Raw genomic sequence first — 21,005 nt, 5'->3', positions numbered from 1 at the left:
ATTGAAAAAAAATACATGAGATAACTCATTTCGAAATTAGTTTTCACGAAATTGTAGTGTTTTTCTTATTCCTCCTCGAGGGTGGAATTACTAATCTCGAGATTGCTGATATCGAAATTAATAATCCCAGAATAACTTATTTTCCAACCAAACGGCCACTTATATTATAAGTTAAATTACCAATTGAGCAAAAAGGCAGAACCTAAAAGGGGTTTAAAAAGTAGAAGTATTGTCAATTGTCATCTTATGCTTTGTTTAACATGTGAGTCTTCATGATGAAATATAATTAAGTGAATATACAGATGATGTTTATGGTATAAAATTAGACATTTCAAGTGAAGTATATATGTAAGTATCTCAAATGAAAATACGTACAATCATATTAAGTGATGTGAAAATTCGATTAAAAAAGAGTAGAAATACGTTTTTTTTTCTTTTTGGTTTCTGATCCGGTGTTCGGTTTCCGTATTGGAGTCCGACTAATCCGGATTCGCGCCGCGTAGGGCCCCATTAGGGGGAAGCACTCCCTACCAAGGATTTTTCCATACCCAGGGCTCGAACCTGAGACCTCTGGTTAAGGGAGAAGCAGCTTCATCCGCTGCACCACATCCTTTAGTGGTGAGTAGAAATACGTTGAGAGAACATAAGAATGAACAAGTGATGTATATGAACAAATACAATATGTATATCATGTAATTATCAATTTGTACTTCAAAGTATTTTTCTTCAAGGCACATTAGCTAAATGAAGTTTTCCTGCACATAAAATGAAATTATGTTTGCCTTACACTTTGCACTAGTTTATGGATAATTGTTTTCGATTTCTTTGATTCAATTATACTTGAAGGGGCCATTTAGTATACGGAATGGAATAAGTAAGAATATTTTCTGGGTTAAATTTTTTTTATTTAATTTCACCTTTTATTTGGGATAGTGATTCGATATTTTAATACAAGTGGTGAAATAAAATAACGTTTTATTAGGTTGAGCAAGCATTAGTGGCTCCTGCTCTCAAGAAGTTGTAGGTCAAGATTGTTGACTTATTGCTCGAGAAGTAAGAAGTGATCATTGAATTATCCGCTCGAGAAGTAAGAAGTTGATATCAGAATCAGTGAAGGATCTGGATTTTTCCTCAGGAGTTCGAAAAAATAGCACAACAGTGAATTAATTAAAGAAAAAAATTAGGCAGCCTACGCCCCCAATGAGAATCAAACCAGCAAAGTGGGGCTGGTGCTTGCAGTCCAAGTAGCGCAACCCAGTACCATTGGATTGTCTCATTTCTTTGGTTTAGGTAATTCAAAATTAATATATTTGCAGAAATATAAATTTTCTATCTTATATACACAACATAATTTTTTATTAGGGGGGTTCGGGTGAACCCTGATACCCACGTAGGTCCGCCTCTGTTCAGAATTAGCTAATACCTCAAACTTAAATATGAAATAAGTTAATTCAAAACTTTATTCTGAATTATTATCTCATACGAAACGATTAGTTAATCGCTTCTCTTTCTATTCTTTTAATATTTTTTCTTTATTACTGTATTTTCTTGTAAGATATTTAAGTAGAGAATTTATCGAATCTATAGGATAGAAATAAAACAACACATATATTACTATCCTTTTCATACCTGATTTTGTGTTATTAATTAATTAAAATAGACTCTAATTTGTTGATCTTTAAAATAACTCAACTTTTTTGGACTTTTCTACCTCTCCAACATTATTGTTGCCATTTTGGTGACATTTTTCTCACTTTCTAAAATGTAGATTTTCTTGTGTTCCCTTCTTTAATTTTCAGGCTACATTAATTCATTTTATCCTTCTTTTAAGAGGGCCTACAAGATATGAGAAAATAAAGTTTCCCATGTGCCTACATGCCTACATTGGTGTAATATTGTCCACATTTACTATCCATAGGATTAATAATGGGCTCTTAAACCCTTATTTATGAAGATTATATTTAGGAAAAAATACATAAAGTAGCATATTTAAATATTAAATTACAAAAAATAGCAATACTTTTATCAAATTATATTTTGTAGCATATATATTTATATGTATTTGTATTTTTATAGCAACAGTTTGTAAAAATACAAAATACATATCGATTATAAGAGCAGTAAAAATCATATGTATTTGTATTTTTGTAGCAACAGTTTGCAAAAATACAAAATACAACTTGCTATATTATGTAATTATGAAACTATTACTATGAAACTCATAATTAAGGAAATAAGTATGCTATTTCTGAATTTTACCCTTATATTTATGGCTTACTATGCTACATTCATTCTTTTTTTGAATTTTTTATTTAGTGGTCGGTATCCATATTAGAGACCGATTAATCTGGATTCGCCGCGTAGGGCCAATTTGGGCGAAACACTTCTTGCCAAAGATTTTTCAATTCATAGAGCTTGAATCTGAGGCCTCTGATTAAGGTGGAGCATCCTCATCCGCTGCACCAAGGATGGTATGCTACATTCATTTTATCCTTCTTTTAAATGGCCTACTTACTATATATTTAAAGTTCACATGTGCCTATATTGGTGTAATATTGTCCGCATTTTTCCTATCTGTGAGGTTTATATTAGGTTCATAAAGCCCATATTTTTGAGGATATATGGCTCAAACATTGATTAGACACTCAAATTATAATTTATTTTAACTGAATATCTGAACAGATAATAAAATGTTTACATTCTAATTTATGTGTTACTCTTTTGATTTAATCAATTTCGGAAAATATAGTATTTGAATTTTCTATTTTACTCTTCGATGAAATAATGTACATACCACCACATAAATTTATATGATTTACTTTAAAACTTCAAATTTGAGAAGTCTTCAATTTTTTCTCTTTTAACTTGATGCTCTTTGAAATCTTCACATAGATTGAGATGGAGTAATTATTTGTGAGATAGTCAAAATGTGAATTAAATCATGGTAAAATTATTTTTTTGCGATCGATAGTTCGCAGATTTAAGTCATGAAATCAATCACTATATAAACATGCATCAGAATAGGTCTTGAATCATGCATGAATGTGAAATGCTTAGTGTAATAAATTATTATATTATTTTAGTCAAAATATGAGTTAGTTCACCCATCACGCATTATAAAAAATGCTTACTTTAAAATTCCTGAATTAAATACTACTTTTACGATATATCAACTTTGTAGCTCGAGAAATATCTCAAATCCATTTAGGATTATTCAAAAGATTCTAGCAATGATAGATATATTACAAAATATTATTACTACAATAAAGAATGGATTTTTCTTAAATATAATAGCAAGTAGGTCCTCATATTATTATATTATTTTTGCTCTGTTCACTTAGTTTCTGCCGTAAGACTAAGTGTCCGTTTGATCATGAGATTTTTTTCATTTTCTCTGGAAAACTTTTTACTTTGTTTCAAATATAACTCCAAGTTGGTATTTGATCATCAGAATTTCAAATATAATTTGGATTTGTATTTGAAATAGTGAACTTGTTTTCGCTTTTTTTATTTTCACTTTTCTCACAAAATTTTCAAAACAACTTTAATTTATATTGATGACGAAATGCAACTCCATTTGTACCTCCAAAAAATTTTAATTTTCATCACCAAATGCGTACTAATTTTCACTGGAAGATAGGTAGAAGACCTATTCAACCTTTGCTAATTACTACTCTTTCCAACCAAGAAATAATTCGATTGGTCAATATTATTAGTAATTAAAACAATTGTCATATGGTCTAAATCTAAAATGCTAACAAAAAAACCAAAATATCTCCAAAAGTCTTTACGTGAATTCAATAATTTCAATATAAATTATAAATTTAGATGTAGAAATTCACCAAATATATATAAAGAGAAAATACTAAATATAAATCAACAATTGGCTTAACTTGCACATCAATTTCAGTTATCATGTGTCAAAATGCAAATTGGTCCCAAGAAATGTAGTTGATGTAGATGCCATGCCACAAATTTGGACATCCAATAAAACAAGAATAACAATAAAGAGGGACTCAACCACTATACAATATGAGGTTCTATTTATTGTTGTCCTTTGATTGTAATTTTTTCTTTTTTTTGGTTTCCCACCGATATTCGGTCTTCGTATTGGAGCCTCGACTAATTTTCAAGGTCCATTCTGTGGGTAGCATTTCCAACAAAATTTTGCCAATACTCAAAACTCAAACTCAAAACCTCTAGTTAAGGATGGAGTTCCTCCACGACACTCCCAAACCATGATGGTACTAAGTCCTCCAGCCTTTCATACATTTGGAGAAGTTCCAGCTATCAAGGACAAGGAAACGAAAAGCTATGTGAAGTAAAAGAAGAAGGGGTCACCGATTACTACAAAGAACCTAATGAATCTGCTGCGAAATATAAAAATACAATGATGAAAAACTATCCTAGCAATAGGCGTGTCTTCGAATAGGATTTTGTCCACACTGACTCAAACTCAAAATCTGTGGTTAAGGGTGAAGTTGTAGTTATTTTCTTTGTTGTGAGTATTGTTATTGCCTCTAGATGTGCGAGTAGTTTTTAAATATACTCCAAAAACATAAATTATAATGATTGGAGGAAAAAAAGAACCTATTCATGCACCTTAAGTACAAAAATAAACATGTAAATAAGCAATAGTAGAAAGTGGAAATACTTCACATAAAAGAATTCAAAATTTATTTTAGAATAAGCGGAATCAAGCAATAAACCTACGAACAAAAACTGCTTAAAAATTAATAGATCAAAACTAAAATAACTAATCTAATTTAAAAATATTATTAATTAATCTAAAGATCACAAATATATGTGATCAATAAGAGATTGATCCATGCATATTCTTAATTATTCTTCTCTCCCTTAGCAGGGGAGGCACGTGGTGGATGCTTGAATTTTGGCCATGGATGATAAGGAAACTTGTGACGGAAACCGCCAAAAGACATGGGTGGATGAGCAAATGCCCATGGACGAGGATGGAACCATCGATGATAATACCATGGAAACCACCAATCTAGTTCCTTATTAGCGGCTTCTGTAGTGGTAATTTCAGCTTCTGTTGTGGCAATTTCAGACTTTGAAGATGGAAACGCACGTGGTGGATGCTTGAACCATGGATGAGAAGGAAACTTGTAACGGAAACTGCCAAAAGACATGGGTGGATGAGCAAATGCCCATGGTCATGAATGGAACCATCGATAACAATACCATCGAAATCACCAATCTAGTTCCATATTTGTTTCTGCATTAGTTTCTGCAGTATCAATTTCATCATTTAAGAATGAATCAGGGTCTTTACTCCTTGCTAAACATAAGTTAACAAGTAGAAAAATGCAAATGAGAAAGGTAACAAGGCCATTTTTCTTAGCCGGTAAGTTTTTCTTCTTGGAACTTTTGAGGTTGATGTAGTGAGGATTGTATAGGGTTGTCAAGCAAGAGATTCGTTTGGATTAGGAGAATTTTTAAGTTTATCAACTATTTGATTTTCTTTCATTCATGCTTATAATAAGTGATGTTTATATACAAATTAAATTCTTAAAATTAAGTGTAATTATCAAGAAGATAAGTGAAAGATCAATAGAGATTTTCAATTATTTATGAGGATAAACAAGATCTAGTTAAAATTTTAATCAAGTACGTAATTATTTTTGGGACGTGAAATTGCAAAAATATTTTCATAAAAAAAGGAAGGATGGATAGTCTAACACTCTTCATCAAAAAATTATAATTATATACATAGAATATTACACAAAATATAGTTCAAAAATCAAAAGTAATTTTCATATGTATATATTAAATTTTGAACACCCTCAACAAAATTTTTGAGTGCTCCGACACCCATTAAACTCAACGCGAAATAGATAAAATTATGTAAAAAAAAATATACGAAAATAGATATATAATGTATAAAAACACCCATTGAAATAAAAAGTTGATAAGGTGTATTGACATTTAAGTTGATTGAGTGCATTGATATTTTTATATTTAATAAGTAATTGTTTAATTAATTTTTTTTATTTTTTCCTCTAAATGAATGATCTGTAGTCGCAAAAAAACTTATGGTACATTTTAGAGTTCAAAAATCTTTATTTTTTCCTTAAAATTCACGCTTAGTTAAATATCTTTACATAAATTACAATAAAAAAGTAATTATTTGGTAAAATAATAAAAATGCATACTAGTTGTCCCACACATTATAAAGATAAATGTCTCCATACTTTGTACTGTAATTAATATTGGATTATAACTATAAGTAAAAATGAACGACGGGTGTATAAAGAAACGATTTGCTTCTTCCTTGATTTCGGTATTTTTTTTAATTTTTTATTTTATAGTATGACTTGCCAACTTTGATAATATATACTAGCAAGTAGAACATTATTATTATTTTTGGGGGCGTTGATCACTTTCTACAAGAAGATTAATTTTTACTAGAAAGTTATAATGAGGATGGCATTTATTGTCTTTTTGTTGGTGGTGCATTAGCAAAAAAAAAAGTTATTAATAAAAGCTATTTAGCAATAAATTAAGGACAAATACTATGACTAATTCATGTTGAATTGCTTCCTTATGAAATTTTAATGCTAAAAATTTTAGTTTGCTTCTATTTCATTTGGCACAAACACATGATTGACATTTTTTTAGCAAAGAAATTTACAACATAAAACCTTTCTCCAATAATATATATATACACCTTAAATATTTGTTTTGGTATGTTGGAAAACTCTTTTTCCTATCAAAGATTCAAACATAACATTGTGAGGAATTCGGAGCCAAAACGACTATTTTTTTAATAAAATTACCAAAGGAAACAACTAATTTTTTTATTTTTTTTAAAAAATCGGACAAGTCATGGGGGACCCAGTGACTCGCAAAGTCGCTGAGGTGACAACGACTTGTAAGTCGCCGACGTGACACCGACTTGTAAGTCGCCCACACCCCAGCGACATATTCATTGACATTGTGTAAGATACGAGTAAATTTTTCTGCCGTTTAACATTTTATATTCATGAACGAGTCAATTCCTCATATTATCACTCAACTTAGGAAATCGTCCTACTAAAGTCACTTATCTTTTTTTTGTTCCAACAATGTCATTCACTTAAGCAAAGTCATATTCAAAATTTAAACTTGATTTCAATCGTTATGTTGTCCCAATTGAACACTTTCTTACAATTACAGATTCAAAACATATATAATATTTATTAAAGCTTTCATGATTTTCTGCATACATATCTATATCTATTAGTACTTCTGGTTAAAAAATATTGAATTCAGCTGAATTAAACTACGTTATATCTGATTTCACCTACCTCCGTTCATCAAGAATTAGCTAGGCAGATGAAAATAAATCACCGAACGATTTTTTTTCTCTGTCTTTATACAAAATTTCATTTTTTTTTTCTTATGTTATTAACAAGAATTTTTTATTTATCTTATATTTTTCCTTTTTCTTTTTAATATTGCTAAAGGGTAAAATAATAAAAATATTCCTTAAATTTTTCCTTCTAGGTTATTTTAGTTATAATGAAGCTATGGGGAACATAAAATCATATATGAATATGAAGATTATCAGTACTACTATATGTCTTGTTTGGTTACCAAGAACTAAAGACTATCCGATGAAAAGGATTTTTTGATTGAAAAAATTCATACTAATTAGTTATATATCAAGTTGTATTTAAGGAAGAAAGGAGCTGCTTCTTCGGCCTTGCAATCCGGTGATGCGGGAATGAACGTTTACCCCCGAAAGGGAATGTGTTAACACGAGAGATTTTAAACGTCGCATTTCAGCTACCAGAGACCTCTCGTCTTTTTCTGAGTCGTACTCCTTGGTACTTGAACTTGATTCTTTAAATATTAAAGATCGTTTTCAATGGAAGAGTTTCTTTACACACAAAAGAAAAACAAGCATGCAAATACGATATAATTAGAAAGTGAAAAACTTCATATAAATAACTCAAATTTTATTTCACGATAATGCATAATCAAACAATATTCCTAAAAACAAAAACTACTTGACAAATTAATAAAAACTAAATTAACTAGTCTAGAACTAAGAATCTTAAAGATATTAATTAAGCTATAGATCACAAATATATGATCAATAAGATGTTGATCCATAGATATTCTTAATTTTTCTTCTCTCCTTTAGATGGAGACGGACGTGGTGGATGCATGAACGACCACCAGGAATGATATGGAAACTTATGACGAAAACCGCCAGCAGGCATTGGAGGATGAACAAATGGCCATGAACGTGCACGTAACCATGGATGGTGAAACCATGATCGTCGATACCACCAATCTAGTTCCTTATCAGTAGCGGCTTCTGTTGTGGCAATTTCACCTTCAGTAGTGCCAATTTCAGACTTTGAAGATGGAGACGCACGTGGTGGATGCTTGAACCATGGATGAGAAGGAAACTTGTGGCAGAAACCACCAGCGGACATGGGTGGATGAGCAAATGCCCATGGTCGTGGATGGAACCATCGACGATAATACCATGGAAACCACCAATCTAGTTCCATATTAGATTCTTCGGCATCAATTTCATCGTTTGAGAATGAATCAGGGTTTTCACCACTTGCTAAACATAAGTTAACAAGTAGGAAAATGCATATGAGAAAGGTAACAAGGGAATTTTTCTTGGCCATAGCTAATAGTAAGTTTTTTATTTTTTGTTGGAATTCTTGAGATGAAATATGAAGGTTGATGTAGTGAGATTTTATAGGGTTGTCAAGCAAGAGATTCATTTGGCTTAGGAGAATTTTTAAGTTTATCAACTATTTGATTTTCTTCATTAATGTTTATCCTAAGTGAAGTTTGTATACAAATTGGATACTTAAAATTAAGTGTAATTATCAAGAAGATAAGTGAAATGATCAGTAGAGATTATCAATTGTTTATGAGGGTAAACGAGATCTAGTTAAAAGTTTAATCAAGTACGTAATTATTTTGGAATGTGAAATTGAAAGAATATTTTGAGTATAAGCTCATAACGAGTGGGCCTATAGTCACATGCAGCGAAGGATGTATAGTGAAACATTCTTTATCAAAAAATTATAATTATATACATAGAAAATTATACGAAATATACTTCAAAAATTTTCGTACGTATATATTAAATCTTGAATATTCTTGACAAAATTTTTAACTTAGTCACGGCACATAACGTTTACGAGTAGTTAAATATGTTAATTAAGTTAATTATAGTTAGAATACATGTTGATTTTTCTACCAAAAAATCTTTTTCATTTGGATTGAGTCTAGACGGATAAAGAAAATCAGTGAGGTAATTTTTAGAATTATTCGTTAGGGGATGAGACTCATTCACTTGCATTTCTGTCAGTATTATTAAAAGCTTCTGTCATGACACCCCTACTAGTGTTGTGCAACATTTCATCGAGTTATAAAAAGCTTCTGTCATGACACCCTACTAGTATTGTGCAACGTTTCCTCGATTATAAAAAGCTTCTGTCATGACACCCCTATTAGTGTTGTGCAATGTTTCCTCGAGTTAAAAAACTTCTGTCATGACACTTCTAGTATGATGCAACGTTTCCTCGAGTTATAAAAAGCTTCTGTCATGACACCCCTAGTATTATGCAACGTTTCCTCGAATTTGTAGAGTCAGATTTTTTATTTACCCACAATGGAGGAGCCACCCCTTACTAGGAAGACTGCCACCAGTCATAACACACTCCTCGCACAGTAAATTCATGTTGACTTATCCATTCGATCAATCGTTGGATTGTATATCTTAATATCTTAATAGCATGCCTATCTATTTAATTCTGCCCTTTACTGAAAGGTTAATATACATTCTTTTACGAGACGAAAAGAATATACATACAACTTAATGTTTATTAGACGACAAGGATATATATAAAATGTGTATTAGACAGATTTTTCGGGGGTAAATTCACAATTTAATTAATTTTAAATTAAAAAGATCATTCCTATTACAAACAGACTAACAAAAAAATAATATCAATGATCTTTTTGGGGTATTCTTTGGAGGATACACTTTATTTAATATTTGACCATTTTCAAAAAGTCTTAGGGGGATATTTGATGCCATGAAAAATATTTCCTCTCAAAATGTTTGGTTTGGTCCTTAAATCCTCTCAAAATGTTTGGTTTGGTCCTTAAAGTCTCAAAATATGTGAATTACATCCTTGATTTTTTTTAGATAAGTAAGGTCTCGTTTGTTTTCACTAAAATTAAGACATTTGAATCTATATACACGTTTGACACGAATTTCATAGCTAATTCATGTTTGTTTCCTTTATGAAATTTTGATGTTAAAAGTTTTTAGTTTGCTCCTATATATTTCATTTGCACAAACATACACACAATCGTTTCTAGCAAAGAAAATTTACAACATCAAAAACTTAGTTTTTACACATTTTTGAGTGATCACTTTTTAAAAGTTAAACTATTTTTATAATAAAAAAATGTTATTCTTTTAAATAAATTAATAAGAACACAATGTCACATAAATTGTTTTTGGCATGTTACTCAAACATAATATTATGAGCGTTTTAAACTTCTTTATGCACAAAGATGAACATATTAATACACAATAATAGATTAAGGAAAACAATTCATAAAAAACATTAAACTTTATATCACGATAAGTGAAATATCAAATAATATTCCAACGATCGAAAATACCTCAAAAATTAATAGAAACGAAATCAACTAATCTAGAACTATCAATCTTAAAGATATTAATTAACCTAAAGATTAGATTGCAAATATGTGATCAATAAAATATTGACCAATCATTTCGTTAGTAAATATATTTAATTAAGTCCTCTCTCCAATAGGTGGAAACGGAACTAATGACGACATTGGTGGATGCTTGAATTTCGGCCATGGATGATAAGGAAACTTGTGACGGAAGCCACCAGAAGGCATTGGTGGATGAACAAATGGCCATGGACGTGGATGGAACCACCGATGACGATACCATGGAAACCACCAATCTAGTTCCATATTAGATTCAGTGTCAATTTCATCGAACGAATCAGGATTCTCAATTCTCACTTGCTAAATATAAGTTAACAAGTAGGAAAATGCAAATAAGAAAGATAACTAGAGAATTTTTCTTGTGCATGGTTAATGATAGTAAAGAATTTTTTTTTTTTGCACTCTTTAGATGAAATATGAAAATTGGTGTAGAGAGGATTTTATAGGGATGTAAGCAAGAGATTCATTTGGCTTAGGTGAGCTTTGAAGCTTATCAAATATTTGATATTTTTTATTCATGTAAATCATATAAGTCAAAGTTGTCTTCAAATAGAATTCTTAAAATATCAAGAAGATAACAATGAATATCAATAGAGATATTTTATGAAGATTATAAACGTGATCTCCTTTGAAATTTGAAGAGAAATCAAATTCTATAATTGTTTGGGACGTGAAATTGAAAGAATATTTACAAAAATATTATATCAAATATGATATATAGTAAATAATATCACAATGAATTGTTTATTCTCTTTATGTGTCACTATTGCCAACTTTTATGATAGCAAATAGGACCTACCTTTTCATTTATCACTATTTCACTTGACACAAAATCTAATTTAGACGAAGATACTGAAAATATTGTTGAGACACCCGCAGTAGGAGATGCTAACGTTATATCTGAATCGGTTAATCTCCCTCCCCGTCTTTCCAGTGCCCCAAGACCTTGTAAAAGAACTAGTATTGCATGACAATTTTTTGAACGTACATCAAATATTGAGGTGCAATGCAATATTTGTCAACAAATATATAAGCATAGAAGTGGAGGCAAGCAAGGGGGTACGGGTAAGTTAATGAGACATATAGCTGAAGATCACAAAAGAGAGTTAAATATTGCACAAGGTGGTGGGGATGTTGGTGGGCCAACGCAAACTAGAATGGACCCAGCAACCGATCACGTAGCGAAAAAGTATAATAAATTAAGGGACCGGAAAGAAATAGCTAAAATGGTAGCTGTGGATTGTTGGCCTTTTAGTTTTCCTTCTTCTAATGCCTTTATTTGTTATATACAAACAATTTATAATCCGATGTTTAACGGTATTCCTAGAACTATTTGTCGGTCTGATATTTTTAGACTTCATTCACAATATTGTTTATATTTATCAACATTGTTAAAAAATATTGAATGTAGATTGTCCCTAACTTCTGATCTTGGTTGTGCTGTAAATAAAAATGATTATTTAACCGTTACTTGTCATTGGATGAATAGTAATTTCGTGATGCAAAAACGTATTCTTGCTTTTTTATATGATGAAGATCGTAAACATACTGGATAATTTATTGTTGTTCTATTGTTAAAATTGTCGGATATTATGGTATCGAAAATAAAACTTTATGTATTGTTTTTATAATGCTTCTAACAACAAGACTGCTATAAAAAAATTAAAATCTACGCTATCTCCGCCCTTGCCTGAAATTTTTCATATTAAGTGTGCATGTCATATATATAATTTAATTGTAAAAGATGGTCTTGAGTTTTTTGAGTTTTATATTGAAAAAATTCGTCTTGCCGTTGGTTTTATTCAAGGAAATAATCGTAGATCGAGAATTAGAGAATTTAAAGTTAAATGTCAAGAAAATGAACTTACACCGATTTTGATTCCTGAAGAAATTGATACTAGATGGAATTCTACGTATGAATTTTTAAAAACTTGTTATAAATATAAAATTCCTATTACACTAGCTTTTAACCAACATTGAGGTTCATTTGTTGATTCTGCTGATTGCATGCTACATAATTCTGATTGGGTTGTAATTAATAGTCTTGTTAAGTTTTTAGAAAAATTTTATGTAGCTATGGTTGAATTTTATGGTGCTTATTATCCTACTGTTTGTAATATTTTTGCATATATAGCCGATATTTCTGGTTTGCTCAAAGAATATAAAAATAAAGAAGGTTATAAAGAAGCTGTTGGCGCCATGTTTACGAAATTTTAAAAATATTTTTTTCTGATTCCCTCTATTTACTTGGTTGGTGTCATGCTAAATCCGTGCATGAAATATAATAATATGTGCCACTTTAGTACTCTTATTTATACTAACTTTGAAATAAATACTAAGCATGATTCTGAACAAGTACAACCTGATTTGTGGACGGCTACGGCTGATGCAAAGGATTACATAGAAAAATTATATAATCACTATACTGATTTATCTGATTTAGCCGTACCTACAAATATCACTCCAACTGTCGCTCCTCATCCTCCCGAGGAGCCATCATCTTCTAAAAGGCCGGCACATAGTGGTTTTTCTGATTCGTTTTATGATTTAAATTGTTGGAACAGTGTTGATGAGAGACCTTACACATCAACTTATCGGGAAGAGCTGAAATATTATCTTCGGAAGGCACCAGAGGATCGCAGACGATGGATCAACACGTTGGATTGGTGGAGGAGTAATGAAACACAATATCTTGTGCTTTCAAGATTAGCTAAAGATATCTTGAATGTTCCAGTGTCAACCGTTGCATCAGAGAGCGCCTTTAGTCAGGGACGACAACAGCTTGGAGACAACCGACACTCATTGGGAAGCAATGCAATGAATGTTCTAGTTTGCCTCAGAGATTGGATTAGAGCGGAAAGAAGAAACCAAGGAATGGAACCGGAGTCGAGCGACGAGCTGAAACTTGAAGAAATTATGACTTCACGGGAGAACTCAGCAGAATCAAGTCCAATGCATGGTTTTTCCCCGTTGACTTCGACTATCCTATGCAAGTTCCCGTTAATATTAACATGAATGAGTTGGAAAAAATGATGCATAATTTGTAGATTTTTCATTCATGTAAATTATAAATTTTGAATCATTTTACAATCAATAAAATTCCCCAAATTCATTCACTCCTTAGTCCTTGCTTTTTATATTTTTTCATTTAACGATTTAAAATTTTAAATTGAATTTCTAGTTTTCTACATTAAATTAAAAACTTACTTCTAATATATTATTAATTTACTACCAAATATTATTAATTTATTATATTAAGTAGCATATGTTTTGTATATTTGTGCATATATCTTCTATAGAAGTGTATATGTAATGTATACATGTGTATATGTTTTATAAATTAGTATATATATCTATATATATTATAATGTATATATAATGTAGTATATTTTATAAGTAGTAGTATATATACACTGAATGGTGCGTATACACGTGTATATATCTTCTATAGAAGTGTATATTTAACGTATACATGTGTATATATTTTATAAATTAGTATTTAAGTATATCTATATATATTTTAATGTATATATAATGTAGTATATTTTATAAGTAGTAGTATATATACATTGAATGGTGCGTATACACGTGTATATATCTTCTATGGATGTGTATATTTAACGTATACATGTGTATATGTTTTATAAATTAGTATATAAGTATATCTATATATATTGTAATGTATATATATTGTAGTATATTTTATAAGTAGTAGTATATATACATTGAATAGTGCATATACACATGTATATATCTTCTATAGAGGTGTATATTTAACGTATACATGTGTATATGTTTTATAAATTAGTATATAACTATATCTATATATATTTTAATGTATATATATTGTAGTATATTTTATAAGTAGTAGTATCTATACATTGTATGGTGCATATAAACGTGTATATATCTTGTATATTTAACGTATACATGTGTATATGTTTCATGAATTAGTATATAAGTATATCTATATATATTGTAATATATTTTATAAGTAGTAGTATATATACATTGAATGGTGCGTATATATGAGTAATTGACTAATTGTGTATATGTGTATATATTTTTTAAATTCTAATGTAGTATATACTATATATATAGTGTATATATATTATTTAACGTATTTATAATGTATATAGGTGGGTATATGTAATGTATATTGAAATAAAGTTTTTTTTTTTTTATATTTTTGACCGAGTTTGACCAGATTTTGGTAGGTTTGACCGGGTTGGGTTAAGTGGGCCGGGTTAGGGTGGATTTTAATTTTTTTACTGTTTGGCCCGGCCCGACCCAGTCCGTCTAGCGCCTAAACCAGCCCTCAACCCAGTTAAAATAGAAGGGCCGGTTCCGGGTTGACCCGTCCCGGCCCGTTTGACACCCATACCTACAAGTGAGATTTGAGAACTAGAACAGTATATGATGTATACAATCTTATTCATACCTAAAAGATTGTGAGATTTGAGAGCAATATGATGTATACAACCTTATTCATCCTTAATAAAATCACTTATTCAAATTCTTTTTTCTCAAAGAAATTTCGCTCTTGACAACCTGTCCATTGACGAGTTAGAATATTATTTCCACATGTGAGGTCGGGGTCGGGGTACATGTTACTTCAAACAGTGGAGGATCTGCATACAATTCAGGTTCATCCGAACCCCCTTCGTCGGAAAATTATACTATTTTTACATGGTCAAAAATATTTTTATGTATATATAGTAGATGTTGAACCCCTTCGACTAGTTCGTATATTTACTTCTGAACCTTCTCAGTGAAAATTCTGGCTCCACCACTGACTTCAAATGAGCACTATATCCTCTTTAGCATAGATACTAGACAAAGAGAACAGGGAAAAAGGCAAAGGAAATCAAAGAAGATCACATGTAACATCATCAATCACACCATTTTCACTTTTGCTTAAAAGAACCTTTTGCTAAGGCTAACAGGGTATTTAATGGCATTTATCTCTGAGTTTTCTCAATACAGCATTACCAAGATCAATGTTACAAATATCTGAAAGCCTTACAAGATAAAGTAATATCGTCTCTTTTTACTTTTACAAGTCATGTTTCAATTTCTGTGAGACAAATTATTTAAATTTTTCGTTGTCGTCTTCAATCTATTATTCAGAATTTAATTTTATACATTGATAATGTATGAAAGCAAGTTTATTTAACAAGTTTATACCTACCTTAATTATTCATTAGCTAGGCCGCGCATACCTAGGGAGAACAATCATTGTTTATGAAATTGACTACCCTCTGCTTCGAGTCAAGCTGAGAGTAAGCTTCCAATAGTCTCTTACTTCCTAAAAATAGAGCTCTAACTGTCAAACCCTTTGTGTCTCCTTACTCGAGATATTTGAGATAGCTCTATATGCTAATAATTTCCAATGGACGACAACAAGTAAAAATGAATAAATAAAAATGGTATGAATACCGAACAAGTAAATATAAACGTAGAAATTACAAAGAATCATTTTTTTTTTAATGTGTGACTTGCCAACTTTGATAATACTTAGCAAGTAGGTCCTCGTATCATTATTATTTTGAGCTGTTCACTTTCTAGTTTCTACTGAAAGACTATTTTTGACCGAAAGGTTATAACTTAAAAGCTCTTTCTAATTCTTTTATATGTAATTTTTACGAGAAATTTTTATTTAAAGATCATTATATTTATACATATATAAGTGATCTGAAAATCTCATGTCCTTTGATGTTTATTATGTTTTAGTTTTGTTAACGGATCACTATATAGTAAAAATATTATACTATAATTCTATTTAATGATGAATTATATATAAGAAAACTTTTTCTCAAAAATTCCTCAAAACATTCTTAGATACGTTTTCTTTCAGAAAATCTTTTTCATTCACGAACAATAAATAAAAGATAAATTTCAATAACTAATCACTAATGCATGTTTGTCTCTTATGAAATTTTGATGTTATTAGTACAAGTTTGCTCCTATTTCATTTGGCACAAACATAATGTGAAATTCCTATCATGACTTACTCCTTTTTTAGCAAAGAAAATTCTCAACATCCTTTCTCCTAACTAACAAGAACAGTGTACATAAATTCTAATAATTTGAGGAAAAAATTATCCTATTCATAGACCTTAAATATTTATTTTTTTGGCATGTTAGAAAAACTCTTTTACCATCAAGTATTCAAACATAATAATACGAGCAAATTTAGCCCCCCAAAACATGATAATATGTAATTATATATAAAAACAGGAAAGCAATTCATATAAATAAAATTCAAATTTTATTTCATGATAATCGGAATCAAGCAATATTATTCCTAATAACAAAAACTACGAGGAAATTATTAAAACCTAAATTAAGGAATCTACTATGATCAATAAGATATTGATCCACCAATTCATTAATGAAAACTCTTAATTCTTCTCTCCTTTTCCTTTAGACGGCTTAGGTGGATGCATGAATGGCCATGGATGATAAGGAAATTTATGAAAATCACCGGCAGGCTTGGGAGGATGCCCGAATGGCCAATGAGGAAACTTGTGACGGAAACCACCTGCAGGCTTTGGTGGATGAGCAAATAGCCATGGACGTGGATGGAACCATCGGTGACCACGCCATGGAAAATACCAATCTAATTCCATATTAGTTTCTGCAGTATCAATTTCATCGTTCGAGAATGAATCAGTACTAATTTCATCATTTGAGAATGAATCAACATTCTCACTCGCTAAACATAAGTTAACAAGTAGGAAAATGCAAATGACAAAGAAGACAAAGAGAATTTTTCTTGGCCATGGTTACTAATAAAGAATAATTTCTTTTTTTGCACTCTTAAGATGAATATTAAGGTTGGTGTAGTGGGGATTTTATAGGGTTTCCAAGCAAGAGATTCATTTGGCTTGGGAGAGTTTTTAAGTTTATCAACTATTTGATTTTCTTTTATTCATGTTAATCACAAGTGAAATTTGTGTACAAATAGAATTCTTAAATCTTAAAATAAGTGTAACAATCAAGAAGAGATAACAATGAATGTCAGTAGAGATTTTTAATACATGAATATAAACATGATCTAATTTAAATTTTCAGCAAACAAATAATTGTTTGGGACGCGAAATTGGTAGAATATTTTGGGGTAACAATTGGTATAATAGAATATTACGTATACACAAATATTGTAATTGGTAATTGACTAATAAGCTTGTGTGGTGTGTGTTTGTGTTACTTTATAACATACGCATGTCTTTCTCCAACAAAATTAAGTCAGTCATTTTAGACTCAATCCCATTCTAGAATCAAGTGTGTTAGAAACATTGAGTCAAGTTGGCTTACACTTGGGGGATTTTTTTATTGGAGATTTAACGTGGTTTTTTCGATATATGTAGACACGTAATTTCACAACTTAGTTTTATCGTTTACCTCATATTACCGTATATTCTATTCATGTGGTAATTTTTCCACAAGAAAAATAAATAAATAAATAACCACCCCATCTTTCACTTATTTATTTATTTTTGTTTTTATTCAAATAACAAATCCTAACTAATTGTGTCTTATTTTAAAGATTCCAACAACCCACCCAATAAAAAATAGACACCTAACCCTTACCCTCCAATTAAAAGTGGACACATCACCCCACTATCCCACCCCCCACCCACCTACCCCCTAGGCCCCCCCCCCATTCACGTTGATCTTTTTTTTTTTTTTCCACATTAGAATGGACACTGCAAGGGATAGGGACCTTTCAGGAAATTGCCCTATAGGCACCTCATCAAATCACGGGCTCATTACTAACAAATTCACATCATCATATATGCATACACAGCAATACATATAGGGGGACACCATGAAGGTTTTCTTTCTGGTGAACAATATATATATAGATATGTGTATTCCACACACAGAAGCGGGAGCTTGGTCATTGGGAAATAGACATAGAGAGAGGCATACGGTAAGCAGAGAGGAGACTCATTTTTTTCATTTCGTTTCTTCTTCACCTTCAATTCACTGAAACACTCACATACATATACCAAAAATCTAGGACAACAGCAGCAACCCCGTAATCCATTGAAAACTTAACTTAAACCATCTCTACTGCTGAAAATCAGGATCGGATTGTTAAATCAGTTTGAAATCGACCTATTTTGGGTTGATTCCAGACATTTTTGAGTTCGATTTTGGTCTGTTTGTGTTTGAGTCAATTTTGGTCTGTTTGGGTTAGTCTCGTTTTGCTCGGTGGTTTGTGTTGAATATTCTCAGTTGTTTTCGTGGATTTGGTATGTGAATCGGACTACGAGTTCGAGTTTCGTATTGAGTTGATTCGTCGTTGTTGAGATTTTTGGTCCAGTTTTGAATCCGTTTTTGTGATTACTTTTGTATACGGGTCGGGTCCATTCTGTTGCTTTCCGTTTGATTCTTCGGTCTTCGTATTGTTTTGAGATTCCTAGTTCTGTCTGTCTCTGTCAATTCATTGAGGTCAGGAGTAGGTTTCTAGTTTTGGGATACCAAGTTTGGAGTTGGTTCGTCGTGAAGGTGTTATTCGGGCTTTTGGATCTGGTTTTTATAAAATATTATTATCAATGGAAGTCTATATTCAGAAGGTCCAATCCTATCCTTGCTCCTTTTAATTTTATGGATCTTGATTGATTGTGTGTTGGATGATTATGATTGTCTGATGTTGTTGATGCTATGATCATGATGCTTGGTTATTCAATTTCGGTGATATGAGAACGAATTGGAGTAATGGTGATGGTGTAATTGATAAAAACGAAGCTAGCGGGGGTGGAATTGAGAACTTGATAAAATGGTTAAATTAAATTAACTTGGGTTTATTTTTGTTTTGTTTAATTCGGAATAAACGAATATGGTATGAACTGTGATAGATTTATGCCATGTTAAAATGGATAAGTTATATAGGTTCGGGTAGGCAAAATTTAAGAATGATATTTTGGTTGAATGTTGGAATGTACGTGTGAATGTTTCTTTCTAGTTTATCGTATTAAATTCAAATATAATCATTTAGCCGGGGAATGCCCCGAGATACATTGTATTTATTCACCGGGGAATGCCCTGACGTACTATGTTAGCGGAAGACGATCTTGATGAAGGCCCGAGGCCCAAGGCCCGACGTACTATGTTAGTTAGGATTAGTGTAGGTTAGATAGGATTTATTCTCGCATTTTTTATTTATTTTTGGACTTTATAATTGGACTGAACACTATACTTTGAATTTATTTTGTTTCGTGTGTTTGTGTGTTTGTTTATGTGTTTTATGTGGTTTATACGTTCTTAGTGTCAAAAATTAACCAATACGCTCCACCAAGTGATCGTGGTCGAACCACGGGATCGAGGGGTGCTTAACACCTTCCCCTCGGTCAATAGAATTTCTTATTCGGAATCTCTGTTCGCAAACTAGTTTCAAAGAGTCAAACGGTTTTGAAAAGGATCTTTAAAGGTGACTTGGCACACTGGATTATGCCAAGTGGCGACTCTGAATAAAAACGTAAATAATCCTTTTTCGAAACAAGAATCATCTTTTGTCACTCAATAAATAAAACCCTTTCGAAATCATATAATAAATCTTTTGGTTGAAAAGGGGTGTGACAATATAAAAATCGTTTCTAAAAGAAATTTGGACCTTATAGTAAAACGTTATAGTAAAATGACTTTAACCAAAAAAAGTTGTGGTGGAATGATAGATAGTACTCCTTTATTCTTAATCAGAGGTCACAGATTCGAGCCTTGAATATGGATTCGCCTTTGATAGAAAGTGTCTTTGGTAGGAAGTGTTTTGCACTCATAATGGGAATTTCCAATGCGTATTCTGATTAGCCGGACTCCTATATAGGTACCATTAAATATTTTAGCCAAAAGAGTCATATTTTATAACTAAAAAATTACTACTAGTGACATGCATATATGCATTCTCAGACGGAAAAATTATAGAAAAATACACTTATCAAACATACATTTCATATGGGTAGCCCAAAACTTACATTGCATTTCATGGTTTAAATTCAATTTTAGCCCAAATCTGTAAATAATATTTTTTATCGGTTATATGGGGAAGAATGCTTCTTCCATTCAAAGCTAAGTCTTCTTCTTCGACGATTTTGAGCTTCAAATTCCCTCGAAAAAAACTTCATACAATTTTTTACTCAACTCAAAAAATATACAATGCAGATCAAAACAATTGGTGAATAATTCAACATAGTTTAGAAATTTTTTCTGCAATTCGAGCTTCAATTTTGAATTTTTCGTCGCTG

This window comes from Capsicum annuum, chromosome 3 (genome assembly GCF_002878395.1).
Source record: "Capsicum annuum cultivar UCD-10X-F1 chromosome 3, UCD10Xv1.1, whole genome shotgun sequence".
Lineage (NCBI taxonomy): Eukaryota > Viridiplantae > Streptophyta > Magnoliopsida > Solanales > Solanaceae > Capsicum > Capsicum annuum.
This window is presented reverse-complemented; position numbering follows the sequence as displayed.